The sequence below is a fragment of the Aotus nancymaae genome, unplaced genomic scaffold (assembly GCF_030222135.1).
Source record: "Aotus nancymaae isolate 86718 unplaced genomic scaffold, 86718_ANA_hifiasm-v0.15.2.pri h1tg000040l, whole genome shotgun sequence".
Taxonomy (NCBI): domain Eukaryota; kingdom Metazoa; phylum Chordata; class Mammalia; order Primates; family Aotidae; genus Aotus; species Aotus nancymaae.
The window spans coordinates 8,104,690-8,120,167 of record NW_026988454.1 but is presented as its reverse complement, the minus strand read 5'-3'; the positions used below and the strand labels follow the sequence as shown (position 1 = coordinate 8,120,167).

Below are 15,478 nucleotides of genomic sequence, written 5' to 3'. Positions count from 1 at the left end.
GGCTTCCTCTGTGATCTCTGCTGGGATGGGCCACCCAGTCCCTGCTGCAGGCTGCCCTTATCCCAGCTGAAAGGCCCCCAGAGGTGCTTCAGGTCCCTCATATTCTCTCTCTCTCTCCCCCTCCTCCCCACTGTCCGCGCCCCCCCCACCCATTTCCTGTGGCAGGTGGAAGGGCTGGCTGGCTTCCTGCATACCCCTACACCTCACCCTGGATACCTCTTGCAGCCTGTCTGTGAATGTCACATGAGGGACCCTGGTGAGGCTGCCTTGTCTACTATCTGAGTTCTAGAAAGACTAGGTGACAGGTACACTCTCCATGAGAATCTATTAAGAAAAATTATTCAAAATGTGGATGTCAGGCAAAAACAAACCACATGACTTTTTTTTTTTTTTTTGAAATAGATTCTTGCTCTGTTACCCAGGCTGAAATATAGTAGGGCACAGTTGTAGCTCACCACAGCCTCAAACTCCTGAGCTCAAGCAATCCTCCCATCTCAGCCTCCCAAGTAGCTGGGACTAAGGCATACACTACCATGCCCATCTCATTTTTTAGGTTTATATATATATATAGAGAGAGACGAGGTCTATGTTGCCCAGGCTGTCTTTGAACTCCTGAACCTAAACTCCTGGCCTCAAGCGATCCTCGCACTTCAGCCTCCCAAAGTGCTAGGATTGCAGGTGTGAGCCACTGCGCCCAAGCCACGTGACTTTCATTGTCAAACTGTATGATCGTTGTCTAACAAGCTCACCTGGAGTCATTTTATTTTAAGCCAATGTGACTTTGATTGACTGGCTTATTAGTTTCTACTGATTAGAGGCCAAACATTTTACAATTCTGTTAAGTTAGATGTTCACTTTTTGAAAACCGATAAGTTGCAAATGATTGTTGTCCAATAACAACGAACATAGTTCTTGCTCAGTGGAGGGGATAGCCCCACAGCCTGTGGTTTTGTCTGATAGGACATTAGTCTGCGTGCAGCTTTGCAGTTTCCCTCTAGCATTATCTTTGTTGTTTTCGTTCGCTTACCAATCCACACTCACTCTTTCGCTTCCCCTTTAAACTGGTTCCCACCATTATTCTGAGGGCTGGGGGCGCCTGTCTTTATCCTCACTCCTTCCCTGCCCAGTGCCAGGGATCCGGCAACAGACGAAAACCCAAGTTTTCCTAATTCTTCCCTGGCTGCTTTTTCCTCCACCTGAAGTGGAGGTGCTGCAGGTGCTGCCTGAGAAGCCAAGAACCCAGGAGGGGAGGAGAGAAAGCAGTTGCGAGGAACGGGACAGCGTTGCCAATCTTTCCTGTTTTATTTTTACCTTAAAAGCCGATGACTGGTGTCTTTGTTTCTCTAGTTCACCCATTGCTCACCGTGTCTAATGGCTGCACCGATGGCGTAGGGGGAAGTCTACAGTAAACACATTCAAGAAGGAATGTATCAATGGATGCTTCACCTAACACTGACACGTGAGGTTTGTATCTGAGAAGACCCCGAGCAGTGTATTTTCTTCTCAGTTTCATTGCCATTGGCCAGGAATTTTCTTTAATGCCCAACGATCTTTATCAAGACAGGAACTGGGATACAGTTTGCTCAAACATGAAAGAAAATTGATGTTGATTTGCCAGTAGTCAGTTGGCAAGAGAAAAAAAAACCTTTTTTCCATTTCCTTATTTGTAAAATGGCAATAATAAGGTAACAGGAAACATTTTGGAGATTGTAAAGCTGAGGTTCCTGCTCCTCCCATCACAGCTCTTCACCCACCATGATCAGGGATAGCAACTGTCCCCGGGATGGCAGGCTATAGCCGCCACCAAAAAAGTCAAATTCTTGGATTCTGAGCTCAGCTTATGGAGGATTTTGGAAGACAGAGCAGAGGCGACTGTATGAAAGCCAAAATGGTTTTGATTTGCAAAGTTGGCTCTTGAGAGAGGTTTTAGTTTATGTTTTTCACAATTCTGAGAACTTGGCATGGCGTCTCCACAGCAGAGCCTCCTGGATGCGGCCCAGTTTGTGAGGGAAATCACGCGTAGGAAAATGCACGATGGTAAAGGAGCCATTTTCCATCCAAAAAGAGGTACGTGTTCAAGCAGCCAGGCTGGTGGGAGGCCAGGGCCGGAAGGCCGAGGGTCTCCAAGGGGCTGTAGAAAAGAAGCCTGGAGGGACTGGGGAGCAGAAGGGCTACTGGGGCTTGCCAGGGAGCGAGTGGGACCCCACAACAAATAGGAACGGCGAGGCATGTTTGGGGGTGGGCCGAGGGTAGGGGCAGTCAAGTCCCTGTGACCTCCTATCAGGCGGCTTTGCATCAGGAAAACAGAACCCACGTGAGGGAATTGGATGTGTGGATTTGGTTCTACAGATGATGGAAGAGCCGAAAGGCCGCACAGAGGATGAGAGGGGCCCCAGAGCTTAGTAACACCCGAAATCCCCATGGCCCCTCAGGAGGACTGGAAGGGAGGAGGGTGCTGCGGGGGCTGTGGAGGTCCTGCAGGTGCTGCCTGAGAAGCCAAGAGACCAGGTGAGAATGGACATCAGCTGCCCCCCTCCCATTCCTCCTGCCCCACCTCCCCGCAGGGCGTTCCACTGACTGAACTCAGCTGACGGTAGCTGACAAGTCACCTGGGGCGGGCGGCCTCGAGGCAGAGCATGGGAAAAGTGAGGTGTGGCTCTCAGGGTGAGTGAGTGCAGAACCAGCTCACCCCAAGGGGACCATATCAGCTCTGGGAGACCAGCGATGCAAGAGGGAGAACCCAGTGAGCAGGAGCCCACGCCAGGACGTAGGATCTCAGCAAGGAGCCAATGCATGGCTGTGAGGACCAGCAATATACAGATTTCAGCAGAGGCCAGCAGAGGTCAGAGGACCGGATGCCCTTTCCCCGTGGCAGGAACAGAAACCATCCACCCTCCCCGGGGGCTGCCATCACCTCCAGGGAGATGGGGAAGCAATCATCTGCTTCAGTTATATGCACATCAGGAAGAAACTCCTGAGAAATTGAGTTCTGAATTGATAGGACTGAATGTTTTCCACCTCACGATCTGGAAAATGGAGTTACTTTCAATTCTGGAGAAATTATGAAGGTACATTTCTTCACATTCGAGTCTGTGGTTGTAAAAGTAGTGCCCATAGTGTTACTATCAACCTTGAAGTTTTCATGTTTGGTGAGATGGTGTATGTAAGATGCTTATAGTGGCTGGGTGCAGTGGCTCACTTTGGGAGGCCAAGGCAGGAGGATTGCTTGAGCCAGGGAGTTTGAGACCAGCGTGGGCAACACGGTGAGGCCCTCATCTCCACAAAAAACTTAAAAAATTAGCTGGGTGTGGTGGTGCGAGCCTGTAGTCCTAGCTACTTGGGATGCTGAGGTAGGAGGATCTCGAGTCCAGGAGTTGGAGCAGGCTGCAGTGAACTATGGTTGTACCACTGCAGTTCAGCCTGGGCTGTGGAGGGGGATCCTGTCTCTAGAAAAAGATGCTTGGCACAGTTGCATAGACTGGTAGTTATTATCCCTTTCTAATCATCTAAAAACATATTTCATATGTGAGTTTGTTACTAAACACCAGTGGTTCAGTCTAGGTCCCACTGCTTACTGCACAGAAAGCTAATCACTGAGACAACAGTATTGCCAGCAAAGAAGGCTCTAATATATTACGGCTGATACCAGCTGCACGATCCAGAGCCAAACCTAAATCCATCCCTCCCTTCCAACTAAGGTCAGGAGTTTATATAGCAGGAAGAAAAACAGGCAGGGCAAGGAGGAGGAGTTGCTTAACAGGCAGCAGGTGATTGAACGAGGCGGGTCTAGCCTCTCATTGTAACTACTTGTAGGAAAACAGGAATTAGGGGAAAGGAAGAGGAGTTGGTCAACAGGCAGCAGGTGTGTCTTGTTCTGCAAATGTCAGTTTCTCAAGCTTCAGTTCTATGTGCATCCAGCTTGTTGGAAAATTGGGCCTGTTTCAATTTTAAATATAGCCTATGAGGCTTCTGTCTCCAGGCAGAGTCAGTGCATGCGAAGCCCCATTCACCCTCCAAGTCTCAGCAAAAGTGTCGTCTCCCTGGAAGGGCTTGCCTTCCTTCCCAGGTCTGCATTCCTCCCATCACCCTCCTCTGTGACAGCACCTGGTGCTTCTCTTTCACAGCATTTGTCACTGTTGGAAATGACTTGTGTGTGAATTTGTTTGATGTTTCTCCCACCCTCCTGTCCTGCCACTGTAAGCCCCATGAGAGTGGCAACCTGGCCGATTTTGTTCGTGTTATTCCCAGGGCTAGCCCAGGCCTGACATAGCATGGGTGCCTAATATTTGCTGAATGGAAGACATGAGTGAGTGGAGGAACAGGGATACTGTGGAGATGAAGTGAAACAGTCCTGTAGAGCACCACACAGCACACATAAGTACTTACTAATAGTAACCATGATTATTAGACCTACTGTGCACTCAGATGAAAATTCAGAGGATCCTTGGATAACATAAAGCCCTTAAAAGAAGTTAAGAGATCCTCAAATTATCTTACTCTTCTGAATCACCCTATATCATCAGTCCAGCTCATAGGCAGGGATGACTCATAGTTAGGACTTCTGTGATAAGAGTTAAGGTGAGAAGACAACAGTCTCTTCTCTAAAGTCTGGAGTACCCATCTAAGGAAAGATCACAGAAAGGGTCTAAGTATATTACAATCTAAACAAGGTCCCCTAAATTCCCATTCTGCCTCTTTTTTTTGCAGATAGAATCTTACTCTGTTGCCCAGGCTGAAGTGCAGTGGTGTGACCTCAGCTTACTCCAACCTCTGCCTCCCGGGTTCAAGTGATTCTCCTGCCTCAGCCTCCTGAGTAACTGGGACTACAGGCACGTGCCACCCTGCCCGGCTAGTTTTTTGTATTTTTAGTAGAGACAGGGTTTCACTATGTTAGCCAGGGTGGTCTCGATCTCCTGACTTTGTGATTCGCCCGCCTCGACCTCCCAAAGTGCTGGGATTACAGACCTAAGCCATTGTGCCCACCCCATTTTGCTTTTAATAGCTTTCTCGATTTATTTTGACAGGTAATTTGCCCCAAATTAATTAGTCTATATCCAGTAAGTAAACTAATGTAGTCACTCTAGGTTCATTTGCATCCTATTCATATTAATGGTTTGAGTTGGAGGTTACATTCTCAAATTCCAGTTTTTCATGGGTGCATTAACATTTTTCTTTCTTTCTTTCTTTCTTTTTTTTGAGATGGAGTTTCACTCTTGTTGCCCAGGCTGGAGTGCAATGGCATGATCTCAGCTCACGGCAACCTCTGCCTCCCGGGTTCAAGTGATTCTCCTGCCTCAGCCTCCAAGTAGCTGGAATTACAGGCATGCGCCACCACATCTGGATAATTTTGTAATATTAGTAGAGACAGGGCTTCTCCATGTTGGTCAGGCTGGTCTTGAACTCCCAGCCTCAGGTGATCCGCCCACCTTGGCCTCCCAAAGTGCTGAGATTACAGGCGTGAGCCACCGTGCTCAGCAATATTAATGTTTTTCTATGATAATGGTAGGCAACTGCTGACTGCGGCTCTGAAAGTCTTCAAGATCAAAGTCATCTGAGGTGGGCTTTATGCCATGTAAGTTTATTTTTTGTTCACAAGCCACGAAAGACTCAGAACAGTTTTCTAAGTGAAACCCTGTCTCGACTTGCCAGGGCTCCCATGACCTACCTTCATGCACCAATGGAATGGTTGTCTAAGTAGAAATCTTCGTTAGGTTCCTTAATTTGCACAAAACGTTCTTTCTTCATCTCATCTGGTCAGTTGATTTTTGATGTTTGCAAGTCAGCCTTCAGTCTAGCTAAGCATGTGTTTTTCAGTCCAGTCCTTCTTAGTTTACACTCGGGCTGCTCTCCACTCAATTTTGATTAAATATTCACCTGCAAATGTTTGTGAGCAGAAATGGAAGAACTTGCTGTGCACCTCGTCTCTTAGACATTGTGTTAACCCCATGACACCCGGCTGGATTACCAGAAAGTCTTCCCACCCCACCACCCAAGAATTACATTCTCTGTGTAACTTTCAAAGAGACATAAGGTGAATCCATATGGTAGAATATTATTTGGCAATAAAAAGAAATGAAGTATACACATGCTAAAACATGGATTGAAAACACTGTGCTAAGCAAAAGCCAGGGACAAAAGACCACGTATCGTTTGATTCCATTTATATGAAATTTCCAGAATGAACAAATCTATAGAGACAGACATTTGTGGTTGTTATGGAGTAGGGAATGACTGCTAACAGGTCCGTGCTTTTTCCTGGGGGTGATGAAATGTTCTAAAGTTAGGTTGTGGTAATAGTTATACAATTCTGTGAATATGCTAAAAGCCACTGAATCATATACTTTAAATGGGTGAATGTCATAGTATGTGATATATATTCCAATAAAGATGTTTAAAAGAGTCATAAGAGGCTGGGTGCTGTAATCCCAGCACATTAGGAGGCAGAGGTGGGCAGATCACCTAAGGTCAGGAGATCGAGACCAGCCTGGTCAACACAGTGGCCTGAAACTCTGTCTGTACTGAAAATACAAAAATTAGTCAGACATGGTGGCGCACACCTGTAATCCCAGCTACTTGGGAAGTTGAGGCAGGAGAATCACTTGAACCCAGGAGGCAGAGGTTGCAGTGAGCCGAGATCATGCCAATGCATTCCAGCTTGGGTGACAGAGTGATACTCTGTCTCAAAAAAAAAAAAAAAAAAAAAGGCTGGGTGCAGTGGCTCACGCCTATAATCCCAAATCCCAGCACTGTGGGAGGCCGAGGCGAACGGATCACTTGAGGTCAGGAGTTTTAGACCAGCCTGGCTAACGTGGTGAAACCCTGCCTCTGTTGAAAATATAAAATTAGCTGGGTGTGGTGGTGTGCGCCTCTAATCCCAGCTACTTGGGAGGCTGAGGCAGTAGAACCTGGGAGATGGAGATTGCAGATTGCAGTGAGCTGGTATCACGCCACTGCACTCCAGCCTCAGCAACAGGGTGAGACTCCATCTCCAAGAAAAAAAAAAGTCGTAAGAAACACCATCTGATGACTCCAGAGTTGCACTCACCGTAAAGTTGATTTTGAAGCCTTAGTTCACGACATCTCTAGGAAGATCCATTGTAGAAATTCTATTCCGACTGAAGTTGTGTGTATCCTCCCTATTCCTACTACGTCCCTGGTCAGGAATGGCTCAGCTCATAGAGATGCACGTCACCAGCACTACTGTGTTTTCCCTTTGCTTTACAGCACAGCGGCTGGTGCAGTGGTCTGCGTATTTACTCCTGTATTTTCCCCGTGGCCTTCATCTCCTGGTCTACCTATGCTTTTCTGATTTTCACTTTATCTCTATCCACATTCTCATTTAATTTCTTTGTGTTAGCCACTTCACATCCTTTGTGAAATAAAGGCAAGTAAAAGAAACAAACACACACCTGTGGACGTTCCTTAGCGATGCCTACAGACAAAGCCTCCTCGACCCTTCCCTCTCTTAGGACGTGCCTGGCAGGTGAGACGCTTACTCTTCTTCAGCAGTCACACAGAAAAGAACCACTCTCACCATGTGGTTTTGGAGCAACCACTAGATGACCTGTGTTAACTAGCCACTAGGTGACCTATTTGCAGAAGTTTCCAGAACCCTCTGGACACAAAGAAAGGGAGACTTTGCTGACTCTCCACGTTGAATGGTGGGGTAGGTCTGGCTTGGAATCATGCACTCTGGCGTTTGCATGTTTGACTAAGAAATGATGAAATGGCATTTAAAGAATCTAGTAGGTTGACAACTTTCTATAATGTCTACCAAATACTTCTGTTAAACATCTGACAACTCTACTCCTAAAATAAATACCTACCTCCTGGAAAGATTCTGTACTTTTAAGAAGATCAAAGTTCAGGAGGGGGTAATTTCATTTACTTCCAGAAGGAGTAGAAAGGTAACAATAAATACACTAATGAATATAATCATTAGAACCATTTATTAAAAACAAAAAAGCCACATAATGGCACCAAAAATAAGGAGCTAAAAGCAAGTTTCCACTGATCAATGTTGCGGTTGCTGTAAACACAATTATTTTCTCTTTTGTATATCTATAGGACTTGACTTTGTTTCTTTCTCTCTCTTTTTTTTTTTTTTGAGATATAGTCTTGCTCTGTCACCCAGGCTGGAGTGCAGTTGCACGAAGCTCACTGCAGCCTCCACCTCCCATATTCAAGCAATTCTTGTGCCTCAGCCTCCCTAGTAGCTGGGATGTGCGCCACCACACCTAGCTAATATTTGTTTGTTTGTTTTTTGAGATGGAGTCTCGCTCTGTCGCCAGGCTGGAGTGCAGTGGTGCAATCTCAGCTCACTGCCACCTTCTCCCGGGTTGAAGTGATTCTCCTGCCTCAGCCTCCCGAGTAGCTGGGACTGCAGGCACATGCCACCATGCCCAGCGAATTTTTGTATTTTTAATAGAGATGGGGTTTCACCATGTTGGCCAGGATGGTCTCAATCTCTTGATCTTGTGATCTGCCCGCCTCAGCCTCCCAAAGTGCTGGATTACAGGTGCGAGCCACTGCGTCCAGCCAAATTTTGTATTTTTAGTAGAGACAGGGTTTTGCCATGTTGGCCAGCCAGGTCTCGAAGTTCTGACCTCAAGTGATCTGCCCATCTTGGCCTCCAAAAGTGCTGGGATTACAAGCATGAGTCACCACTCCCAGCCTCTATAGACCTTTTCTGCAGAAGTATCCTCTTAAAAACATTCAGTGGGTATATTAATGTCACAAAGTTTCATTTTTTCTGTCTGGTTTCTTTCCAGATATCTTTACAAGAAAGATAACAGAACAGGATTAATTTCTTTCTTTCTCCTCATTTCCATTTGACTTTTCTTTGCATTTGATTTTCTTATTTTTATTTTCTTGAGATAGGGTCTTGCTCTGTCACACGGGCTAGAGTGCAGTGGTGCAACCATAGCCCACTATAGCCTCGATCTCCCCAGGCTCAAGTGACCCTCCTGCCTCAGTCCCTGCATAGCTGAGGCTATAGGTGTGTACCACCATACCTGGCTAATTTTAATTTTTTTTTTATACACAGTCTTGCTATGTTGGCTGATCTCAGCCTCCTGAGCTCAAGCAATCCTCCCACCTCGGCCTCCCAAAGTGCTGGGATTACAGGTGTGAACCACTGCACTTGGTACATTTGATTTCCATTAATACTGCCCCTTCCTTCATTACCACCCATGCTGAATACTTCTGCTACTACTGAAATGGTTTTGCTTTCTCTTGAGTATAAAGCCAAGGCCTGGAGTGGTGCTAGAGGGCCTTGGGTGGCAGTGAGTGGATGCTCTGGCACCATGGATACATGGAGTTGGCACAATCCAGTTGTTCAAGTAGCATTTGAGGAAAACTTCCTAGGGTCATCCTGGTGTCTGTCAAAGCAAAGAAGGGATGTCTTAGTGAGATGTTTCTCACTCTTTGAAACCCTAGGCCCGGGGATGTGTTTTCACTCTGCCCTGGGTGTGTCCTCACCAGCCAAGACCAATGTGTTGATCCTCAGGTTCTAATGTTTGTAATATGAAAGCAAGGGGTTTATTTAAAACATCATGGGGCACAATGGCTCACACTTGTAATCCCAGTACTTTGGGAGGCCGAGGCGGCAGATCACTTGAAGTCAGGAGTTCGAGACCAGCCTGGCCAACATGGCGAAAACCCGTCTCTACTAAAAATACAAAAATTGGCCAGGCGTGGTGTCATGCAGCTGTAATCCCAGCCACTTGGGAGTCTGGGCAGCAGAATCACTTGAACCTGGGAGGTGGAAGAGGTTGATGTGAGTCAAGATCTTGCCACTGCACTCCAGCCTGGGTGACAGAGTGAGACTCCATCTCAAAAAAATAAAAAACACACACAAAAAAAACCCCATCAAAACCACTGGTGATTCTTATAAGGCTCTAAGATTAAAACTTTTAAAATTGCCAACAACAGTGGCTCTCTGCTGACAGTGGCTGTGCTAAGTCCTTCCGGGGAAAGACATGTAAACCCCGTGCTGGGGTTGGGGGTGGGGGGAGGCAAGTGCTGTCGGTGTTCCCTTCTACCGAGGAGGAACTGCAATGTTGCATGCTTGAGTGAGTTGCTCGGGACCACAGAGCAAGTGAATGCGGAGCCAGGCAGGATCTGAACCAGGACCTGCTGCTCTGGTGCGTGGGGACAGGGCATGGTGGCATTTCCCCCTCTGGGTGGTGATTCTGAGGGGTCTTGGGTAGACTGAGGGCATGAGGGGCTCTTTGCTTCCTCTGCCTGCCCTTCCCAGGCTGAGAGGTGGGGTGGGGGCCGTGGGACAGGTTTTGAGATTGGGCTTGGCAGCGGGCAGTGTGCGGTGTCTCAGTCCACAGCCATATGTGACTGGATCACGTGGACAGCAAGCTTTCAGTCTGGATTTTAAGTGCAGTCGTGCGTGACTAGATCGCATGGACTGCAGGCTTCAGGGTTAGATTTGTGGTGTCACGGCATTCCCAGTCCAGCCCGTGCTTGATCTAGAAAGGGCTGCACAGCCATTTCCAGCGCCTGCCACCTCTTGAGTTTAGAACCACTGTCTGCCTGGCCTCACTCGCTTGGCCCTACCCAGGGCTGGCCATCAAAAGTTGGTCTCTGTCAGGCAGTCACTGACTCTGGTGGGTTTGCCTCTTCAGGGCCTTGGATGGGGGCAGGCCGGTCCTCTATGTCACTGATTAAGGGAGGGGGCTGGTTGGGCTCTTGGCTTCTCCCTCCTGTGAGGCCATGGTATCCTTAGGAGTTTGCTTCACCCTCACCCCACCCCTCCATCCCCTTGGGCCCGCCATCCTGTCTCCTAGGCTTTTCTGGTATCTTCCAAGGGGGAGAGACGCAGTGCGGACTCTCCTGGGAGGCATGAGGCCTGCAGTGGCGCCACTCCCAGCCCCGGGCTTATGGCCTGGCCCCGCCTGCAGCCTCCAGGCTCCAGTCCAGTCACCCTTGGAGGCGCCCCTCCATGCCGGGGTGGGAGGAAGGGAGGCGTCCTTTACAGCAAGTAGGGGCTCTGTGCCCAGCTTGGCTCAGTCCTCCTCCTCCCCGCTGGGCGCCCCTGCCTGGACTCCTCGGGAAAGAAATCGCCACCTGCATTCCTGGCAGATGCCCCCTCTTAGGAGTTGAATCGTGTCCCCCAAAAGATGTGTTGAAGTCCTGATCGCCCCCACCCCCTGTGAGTGTGACCTTACTTGGAAATAGGGTGTTTGCAGATGTAACTGATTCATATGAGGTCACTAGGGTGGTCCCGGCGGTGGGTTTGCAGGTTAGCTTTTAAGTGTTCCCAGCTCACACCACCTCCTTCTCACCCCGGAAGCTCGGGAGTGCTCCCGCCACCCGGAGACTGCACCTCTGTCTCTGCACCCCCACCTCCGTGTCTGCACCCCCACCCCCCTAATGCTCATCCTTGCTTTTTCTCTTTAGCTTTTCCCGCAGCCCAATGCTGCCTATATTATCTAATTATTTCTTTTTTTTTTTTTTTTTGGGTATATCTTCCTCCATAGATTTTTTTTCACCCAATTCAACAAAAATTTATTGAGCACCAACTGTGTCCACAGGAACTCCCTAGGCCTTCAGTGGGGCATTGCAATGAATCAGGCATGATTCCCCAGGTGTCCCCTGAAACATCACTTTGTTTTTAATTGTTTTTCTTTGTCTTTACATTAGAGTTTAATGTTTCTGCAAGCAGGGATTTCTGTTGTGTCCCAAGAGCTTAGGGCAGCATGTGTCCTCAGTTGGCCGTCAATGCATATCTGCGGTTGAGCAAGCAGATGAATAGCTGTGGAAGAGGCACTTACGGGGGCTTCCCGCTTCCTCTGGGCACTCTGGAGCCTGCCCTGCAGCTCAGTCCCGCACCTCCCTGATCTCAGGATTCCCTGATCTCAGGGCCTTCGCCGGGAGGAGCAGCCCTCTCCCCGAACAGCCAGTGTCTCCTGACTCAGGGACAGGGACCTGAGGAGTACCCACACATGCCCAGGCCAGTTCTTTTCCTTCCCGTGCCAGATGGGGGCAGGAGGGCACGTCTGAAAAGTACTGAACATTCTCTAAACATACATTCAGTAGTTCAACCTACTTCTCTGGCATATTCTCATAAACAGAAAAGCAAGAGAGGTGGGGTTGGTCCCACACTTTCTGTCTAATCTACCATGTATCCACTGAGGCATAGGCTTGTGGAAGTGAAGAAAAAGATGGGAGGAGGGGCAAGGACTGGACAGGCAGTGGGAATAAGTGAGTTTATGGAGAAAGACAGTGATTCAGGCTGGTACAAAATCACAGTGCTGACTTAACGTGCTGTGCCTTGTTTGCACTGTGGTAACTGACAGTATTTTTATCTCCTGTGGTATTTTGTTAAACTTATGTATGCATGTATTCATTTTTAGAGAGAGTCTCCTACGTTGCCCAAGCTGGCCTTGAACTCCTGGGCTCAAAGGATCCTCTTGCCTCAGCTTCCCGAGTAGCTGGGACTACGGACATGTGCCACCACACACAGCTATGCAATGATTTTAATACTTATCTGTATGGGAGCTCTTACATGGCTATAGTTTCCAGAAATTTTGGAATTGAGAATGTGTATCCAATTTTTGGCCATCGATTCTGAGTGTAGCCCCTAGCTGCAGTGTATGAACATTGGCCTCTATGGAGCTCTGCAGATGGTGTGTGATTTTGGGTGCCATAGCTGGGTATTTTTCAGACACCAGAAGCAAGGCACACTGGGAGGGGAAAAGAAAGTTGAATGGTCCTGGCCCTCTGCAGCTACTATATCAGAGAAGCAATAATGACAGAGACTTCCAGAAAATAAAATGCAAAACATTAGTATTGCTTCATTATATGTGAGCACAGAAGTATTACTGGCTAATGACAATTAGCAGTGACAAACTGGATCTAGAAATTAATTTATTCATGGAGTCTAATAAGTTTATTAATAATTCTGAGTTAGACATTTACAAAGCACTCAGTAACTTTTTGTGGTGCCCCTAGTAGTACAGTGATAGTTATGTATAGCTAGGTAGATAGGTAGATAGATACTAGCACTTGACAGCTGGATAGAGCATAGATATCTAGGTAGATGTAATATGTTTTCTGTCCTCAAATAGCTTAATATCTATTCAGGAGGCTGTGCTAACACACATAAAACAACAAGCAAACAATAAATAAATGTATGGCAGTAACTCTGAATCTATCAGGAATGTAATGGGAGATGCCAGAAGGCATGATACAGTTTGTCTCATCTTGAATTGTACTCCCATAATTCCCCTGTGTTGTGGGAGGGACCCCATGTGAGATAATTGAATCATGGGGGTGGTTCCCCATACTGGTTCTCATGGTAGTGAATAAGTCTCATGAGGTCTGATGTTTTTAACAGGGGTTTCCACTTCTATATCTTCCTCATTCTTTCTTTGCCTGCTGCCAACCATGTAAGATGTGACTTGCTCCTCCTTGCCTTCTGCCATGATTGTGAGGCTTCCCCAGCCATGTGGAACTGTAAGTCCAATTAAACCTCTTTCTTTTGTAAATTGCCCAGTCTCAGCTATGTCTTTATCAGCAGCATGAAAATGGATCAGTACAGTAAATTGGTACCAGTAGAGTGGGGCGTTGCTGAAAAGATAACTGTAAATGTGGAAGCACCTTTGGAACTGGGTAACAGGCAGAGATTGGAATAGTTTGGAGGGCTCAGAAGAAGACAGGAAGATGTGGAAAAGTTTGGAGCTTCCTAGAGACTTGTTGAATGTCTTTTATAGAAATGCTGATAGTGATATGAACGATAAGATCCAGGCTGAGATGGTCTCAGATGGAGATGAGGAACTTGTTGGGAACTGGAGTAAAGGTGACTCTGGTTATGTTTTAGTAAAGAGACTGGCAGCATTTTGCCCCTGCCCTAGATATTTGTGGAGCTTTGAACTTGAGAGAGATGATTTAGGGTATCTGGCAGAAAAAATTTCAAAGCAGCCAAGCATTAAAGAGGTGAGTTGGGTGCTGTTAAAGGCATTCACTTTTAAAAGGGAAACAGCATAAAATTTTGGAAAATTTGCAGCCTGACTATGTGATAGAAAAGCAAATCTTATTTTCTGAGGTGAAATTCAAGCCAACTGCAGAAATTTGCATAAGTAATGAGGAGCTGAATGTTAATACCCAAGACAATGGGGAAAATGTTTCTAGGGCATGTCAGAGGTCTTCATGGTAGCCCCTCTCATCACAGGCCCAGAGGCTTAGGAGGAAAAAGTGGTTTTGTGGGCTGGGCCCAGGGTCCCCATGCTGTGTGCAGCCTAGGGACTTTGTGCCCTGTGTCCCAGCCACTCCAGGTGTGGCTTAAACAAGCCAGTGTAGAACTTGGGCCATGGCTTCAGAGGGTGCAAGGCCCAAGCCATGGCAGCTTCCATGTGGTGTTGCGCCTGCAAGTGCAGAGTCAAGAACTGGGGATTTGGGAACCTCTGCCTAAATTTCAGAAGCTGTATGGAAACACCTGGATGCCCAGGCAGAAGTTTGCTGCAGGGGTGGGGCTCTCATGGAGAACCCCTGCTAGGGCAGTGTGGAAGGGAAATGTGGCGTCCGAGCCCCCACACAGAGTCCCTACTGGGGCACTGCCTCGTGGAGCTGTGAAAAGAGGGCCACTGTCCTCCAGCCCCTAGAATGGTAGATCCACCTGCAGCTTGTACTGTGCACCTGGAAGAGCCACAGACACTTAACGCCAGCCTGTGGAAGCAACTGGGAAGGAGGCTGTATCCTGTAAAGCCACAGGGGCAGAGCTGCCCAAGACCATGGTAACCTACCTTTTGCATCAGCACAACCTAGATGTGAGACATGGAGTCAAAGGAGGTCATTTTGGAGCTTTAAGATTTGATGGCCCCACTGGATTTCAGACTTGCATGGGGCCTGTAGTCCCTTCATTTTGGCCAATTTCTCCCATTTGAAACAGTTATATTTACCCAATGTCTATACCCTCATCGTATCTAGGAGGTAATTAGCTTGCTTTTGATTTTACAGGCTTATAGGCAGAAGGGGCTTGTCTCAGATGAGTCTTGGACTGTGGACTTTTGTGTTAATGCTGAAATGAGTCAAGACTCTGGGGGACTGTTGGGAAGGCATGATTGGTTTTCAAATGTGAGGACATGAGATTTGGCAGCAGCCAGGGGTGGAATGACATGGTTTGGCTGTGTGTCCCCACTGAAATCTCATCTTGAATTGTACCCTCATAATCCCCACATGTTGTGGGAAGGACCTGATGGAGATAACTGGACCGTGGGGGTGGTTTCCCCATGCTGTTCCTGTGGTAGTGAATAAGTCTCATGAGATCTGATGGTTTTATCAGGGGTTTTTGCTTTTGCATCTTCCTCATTCCCTCTTTGCCTGCTGCCATCCATGTAAGACAGAACTTGCTCCTCCTTGCCTCTTGCTGTGATTGTGAGGCTTCCCCAGCCACGTGGAACTATAAGTCCAATTAAACCTTTTTTTTTTTTTGAAATCGCCGAGTCTCAAGGATGTTTTATCAGCA

General features: G+C 47.5%; 1 protein-coding gene across 1 annotated transcript in view; it reads left to right on the top strand.

Annotated features, from left to right (window-relative positions):
* Positions 1–1,430: 1,430 nt before the first annotated feature.
* MAS1 (MAS1 proto-oncogene, G protein-coupled receptor) overlaps positions 1,431–15,478 on the top strand; it is an 89,372-nt gene continuing 75,324 nt past the window's right edge. The window contains exons 1-2 of the mRNA XM_064360483.1: positions 1,431–1,464; positions 1,977–2,067. The gene's annotated coding sequence lies outside the window, so the exon portion shown is untranslated. The remainder of the gene's footprint in view (positions 1,465–1,976; positions 2,068–15,478) is intronic.